The sequence below is a fragment of the Crinia signifera genome, chromosome 3, assembly GCF_055691185.1.
Source record: "Crinia signifera chromosome 3, ASM5569118v1, whole genome shotgun sequence".
Classification (NCBI taxonomy): domain Eukaryota; kingdom Metazoa; phylum Chordata; class Amphibia; order Anura; family Myobatrachidae; genus Crinia; species Crinia signifera.
The window spans coordinates 247,126,605-247,132,604 of NC_139219.1; positions in this window are offsets into that span (position 1 = coordinate 247,126,605).

Here is a 6,000-nt window from a genome sequence, read left to right on the forward strand (position 1 = left end):
TTTTCTGACGGAAAGGATAGATAAGCGTACCCCCACTCACTGGTTACTCGGTGGGTTAAATCTCATCAGGGTATCTTTCGTGGAGGTTATCCCAAAACTTTTCGAGACACATGCGCACTAGAAATGAATCTTTGGGAACACAGTGAATGCAGACTCTATGGTTCTGCGGAGATGAGGGGGCCCACACAGAGTCTGCCTCTGAGCCATCCTCATCTCATAAAATGCCCCTGCCATAGATCAAACAGTGTGGGCTTTTCTTACACTTAGAGAATTTCATATACTAAGCATACTGCATATGCAGTGTAAAATGCCTTGGTTTTGCATAGTTGCCTGTATGTTCCGCATAACACACATCAAGGTTCACTCATATTAAACTTTCCATTCCCAAGTGACGTGTCTCGTGTTTGCCAGGTGGCAGAAAGATTTGTATAGTCGCACTGTGCCAAAGTGGCTTCATTAGTCCTTCAACCCCAACCACTATACACTCTTACATTATTTAAAATGTCTCTAAAATATAGCTTAGCCTTATCTATTTATTCTCAACCCCACTTAGCTATTAACAGCAATGACTACTTACATATTTGTTTTTGAGAGGGTGCGAAGATGCCTCCAAGGATTTGGACAACTCCCCCGGCACCCAGGCCTGTGGTCAATCTCAATGAACCTGCTTCTGAGTGTAAAGCTTCATGTATTGCATTGGGCACAGTTAACCTTTCGGGCTGAGGCAGACCTGGACACACATAACCAAACCACACTATATATCACTTTATATATATATATAATATATATATATATATATATATATATATATATATATATATATATATATATATATATATATATATGTCTGTTGAAAATAGAAGAACAGAGGGGCGCTCCATAGTGCATAAAACTGTTTATTCACATAAAAGCACACAGCATAAAAGATAACAAGCCAGTAATTGCTCGTACCAAGGGTTTCATCAGTGTGGGCTGGATACCACAAGGTTCAATATTTTTACCAAGCCAGGCAAAGCTCCAACCTTAGTCCGGGGCACCGACAGGAACTCACAGCCCACGCCGCTCTCCCCTCCAGGGGTTACACAGCGTGCCGGGAACCTCGTACGGGAACAGACAGGAGAAGGAGAGCCTGGACTTATTTGTGTTTTAGAAAAAAACTGCACTAATTAAACTAAATGCACCATGGACTGAACGCACAATAAAAGCAAATGCTTAGTTGGCCACCTATAGATTCAATAATCAATAAAGAATAAAATCACATATAAAAACATATATCCAATAAATCTCTAATTTACTATGAGCTTTTACTGGTCAGTTTTGTACACAACATTTATTTATTTATTTACATTTTCTTATATAGCGCTGCATATTTTGTTGCACTTTACAATTGGAAACAACACTGATAAAACAAACGCCCTTCACATCGTATACCATAAGCCATACAATGGTATGCGATGCGATGTTACGCGATGGCAGCCGATGTTATACAACTTTAAAATCGTATACCATCGCATTGTATGCTATTGTATGCCATATACAATGGTATACGATTTAAAATTGTATAAACACCCTAATGGGTGTTTTCAATGTTAAATGGGCCCCCTATAAGATTATTAATTGTATAAGCACCGTAAGGGGTGCTTACAATGTTAAAAGCAACCCCACGCCACCCCCACTACCAACGCCAACCCGAAGCGTGGCGAGCGCAGTGAGCCTGTGAGGGGCGGCGGTATGCGTCCTCTGACCTTTTCATACCCCCACTATCCACGTCGGTGTGGAGTTGATTTTAGATAGTGTGGCGAGCGCAGCGAGACATGTAAAGTAATACATGGAAGACACACTATATAAAATCAACTCCACGCCGACATGGATAGTTGGGGTATGAAAAGGTCGGAGGACGCGTACCGCCGCCCCTCGCGGGCTCGCTGTGCTCGCCATGCTTCGGGTTGGCGTTCATAGTGGGGGTGGCATGGGGGTGCATTTAACATTGAAAGCACCCATTAGGGTGCTTATACAATAAAAAAATCGAATAGGGTGTTTAAATCGCATCGCATGCGGCTATATGGCATGCGATGCGATACAATTCATACGAAGCCATACAACAGAAAATCGGGGGCTCCGTGCTAGGAAACAAGTACCAAACAAACTGTGTAGAAACAAACCTACATAGAGGTAGGAGGGCCCTGCTCGCAACCTTACAATCTATAGGAAAATAGTATTAATCTCAGTCTCATATTATTTTGAATTAAATTGTGTATTGTGCCAGTGTGGCAGCAATAGATGTTATGGGTGAGAGGGACCACACAAAGCTGGTGGATGCGATGTAGGCAGGATGAGTGATCCTGTGCAGCTGTGTGCCCAGCAGTGATACAATCGGAGTGGAGGAACAGGTGACTTTTCACTGCTGTCATGGGTGGTAGGTTTTGTGCAAGTACTTAAACCTAGTACACAGGTCCCCATTGCTAAGACAAAGGCCCCGCCTCCAACTGTGAGTTTTGACTGTAGCGATCCCAGTCATATGCAGTGGTTTGCAGCATGGGGAAATCAGCCATTGGTTAGCACGGCTGCTGGAAACATATCCACAGCAAAGACCACACTGTTCTGTATAATGCAAAGGTTCCCAAACTTTTTTGAATCACGGCACCCTAGAGTATCAGAATATTTTTCAGGGCACCCCTAGGCCAAAGTTTGTTACCAAGAATAAAAAATAAAAAAAATTAAATGAAATAAGTTGTGCTTAAATGTCATCCTTAGGTCCAGGAAGTTAATTCACTTCTGTTTCCCCACATATTTTATAATTGCAAGCATTGATTTTGCCTGTTTCATTGGCCATAAATAATTTGAATTGGTTCTGGACCACCAACCTGAGGCACCCGTGCAAGAGCTCCGAGGCACCCCAGGGAGCCTAGGCGCACAGTTTGTGAACCACTGGTATAATGGTACAGCTGGAAGGCCGGGAGATCTGGCAGTGAAATTACAATGGTCTCTGCTAATGTGTTTAATCCAGAGGTTGACTCACTTGACCTAAACCCAAATCAGGGGCGGATCCAGGATAAAATGACAGGGGGGCATAATGATAAAAGAGGGTTTGGGTGGGAAGGGGCGGTGTTAGTGGTGCCAGTGTACATGCTAAGAGAGCGGCAGAGAGAGGGTGGGAATGGGATTAAAAATAGGCTCTGGCATTTAAAGTATGCAGGCCCACCATGGCGACAAATGTGAAGGATGTACTTGTGCGCGCGCCGGAAAAGGGAGTGTGGCCACTCAAGGGGGGGGGGGGGCGTGTCCTTGAGTGTAGTGTACCACACCATATACAACTTCTACACATTATGCAACAAAATACTAAACCCCATTATACTTGCCCATTACACGTGATGCCAAATGGATTGAGCCAAAATTCACATAATGCCACACGGATTGAGCCAGAATTCACATAATGCCACACAGATTAAGCCAAAATTCACAATACGCTTCATAAACAGGGACATTGTCCACCAAAGGCGCGCATTAAACATTTACACCATAATGTCCATTACAAGTTAAGTTACACGCCATTATGTCCATTATGTATTATGCCAAACACCATAATGCCTATTAAAAATGATGCTACATAAGTGCTGCTTATCTACATGCTCATTGCCAAGGGTTCCATGCTCATTGCCAGAGGTTCCATGCTAGTTGCCATGTGGGATTACATGCTCATTGCCAAGGGGGAATACATGCTCACGGTAAATGGGGGACAGCCACTGCCAGGCAGGCTCTGCCACTGACAGTGGCAGAGCCTGGCTGTATTCAGAGCACTGCAAGTCCCGGCTATTTAAATTAATACCCCTTTCACACCAGAAAATGCATTCCCAGGTTGGCCCCTTTTACACCAGCCTAGTCCCTGCATTTTATGGTGTGAGGGGGAGAGAAAACCACCCTCCCCCTTTAACCAGTTATCTCATTTAACCGGCTATATCTTTGGAAGCAACTGACCCATTTACATGAGACAAGTATCATATTGAAGAACTTTTCAGTGGGCTTTCAATGATTTTGGTCCAGTGAAACTGGAACGTTTGGTTCCAGAGTAATCTGCCCTCAAAGAACATGAACAGCCATGAAATTACATTTCAAAAATAAAAAAATCGGTTTACACGCAATATCTCTGGAACCGATTGATCGATATGGACCAGCCTGGTATCATATTGAAGGCCCAGCGATTTGGAAATGAGATCAACCACAAGCTTCTGTAATGCCAGGGGTGGAACTGGCAGCCGTCGGAACCGGGTGGGGGGGTCGGAATTGAAGGGTCCCATGTTATCCTATGGAGAAAAAACGTTACAGCTTTGCCAGGTGATATCTCCGGTTCCCGAGGGCTAGAGACACAGGGCTTGGCTTGTTGGAAAGCCCTGAAATGACAGGGAGGGGGGGGGGGCAGGATAGAAAGATAAGATGGAGGAGAAACCAGAAACCCTGAGGAGAGGGGACAGGGATGGCAACCTTTTAAGAAGAGAAACAAGATGGATACATCAATTGAACAGCATCAAACCGCATGGACTCAATGACAAGCTGTCCCTCAGTATCTTTCTATAAAACAGAGATACAGTGGACTGCCAATCTTTCCTTACCACCCCCTTAACATCTAAAACAGGCCTAAATAGGCTGATCGTGGTGTACTATAGTTTCTTCTCCATCTAATCTTTCTATCCTTTCAATTTTCTTCCAGAGTGTGATTTCTATGCTTCCAATTGGACCCAATAGGCTGATCGTGGTTTGCTATAGCTTCTTCTCCGTGTTATCTCTCTACTCTTGTATTGTGATCATGTATGAACTGTCCAAATAGGAGACTGATGAGTCGTTACAAACTGATATGTGAATACAGGCTTCAACAGGCCGATCGTGGTGTGCTATAGTTTCCTCTTCATCTTATCTTTCTATCTTTTTATTATTTTTCCGATGTGATTGAGATTGTTTCTGTGTGTCTAACATGGGCTGGACGGCCAGAACCCCCCCTGCATCTAGAACAGGCTTAAATAGGCTGATCGTGGTGTGCTATAGTTTCCTCTCCATCTTATCTTTCTATCCTTTATATTTTCTTTCAACGTGTGATTTCTATGCTTCCAATCTAAGGGCCCAAGTAGGCCGATCGTGGTGTGCTATAGTTTCTTCTTCGTCTTATCTCTCTATCCTTTTATTATCTTTCTACAGTGATTATGTATAAAGGTGAACTGTATAATTAGGAGACAGACGAGTCGTACAAACCGACATGTGAATACAGGCTTTAATAGGCCGATCGGAGTGTGCTTTGATTTCCTCTTCATCTTATCTTTCTATCCTTTTATTATTCTTCCGATGTGATTGAGATTGTTCTGTGTTTCCAATATTGATTGGACAAGCCCATATAGGCTGAACGTGGTGTGCTATCTTTCTATTCTGTCATTGTTCTTCCAATGTAATTGTGCAAATTGTGTATATCTTTGAATTGCTTAACTAGACAACACAGCATAAAGAACCAATACAGTCCTCATGACCATGAACACTGCACAGACAAGCATATACTGATTGCTGCATATGCTTATTCCAAGTAGAGTGAGGATACCACGATATACGATATATTTCAAATGAGACCTGTCAGCTGCACACAGTGTAGATTGAGTTAATGAGGATAAACAGTACATAGATACCGTCTAACAGTACACATATACCTTCTAATAGTCAGACGTAGGATAACAAAGTGAGAGGATATCATTTATAAACAGACACATCGCATGTACATTACAGACCAGCAGATAACTCAGTCTTCGATTTAAAAAAAAAAAAATCACACATAGACAAGAGCACTTTCGTATATTTCTCTTAGTAAGAATGCTCACACAATGCACACACTCAGGCACAGTACTATTTACATTGATCTTGGTCACAGCGGATCACGCTGCGTCCTCATATACAACACTAAAAATCACTTGCATTACATTTGGCATTGTGTAACATTATGAAGTTTTTATCCATGTTTTATCCTTG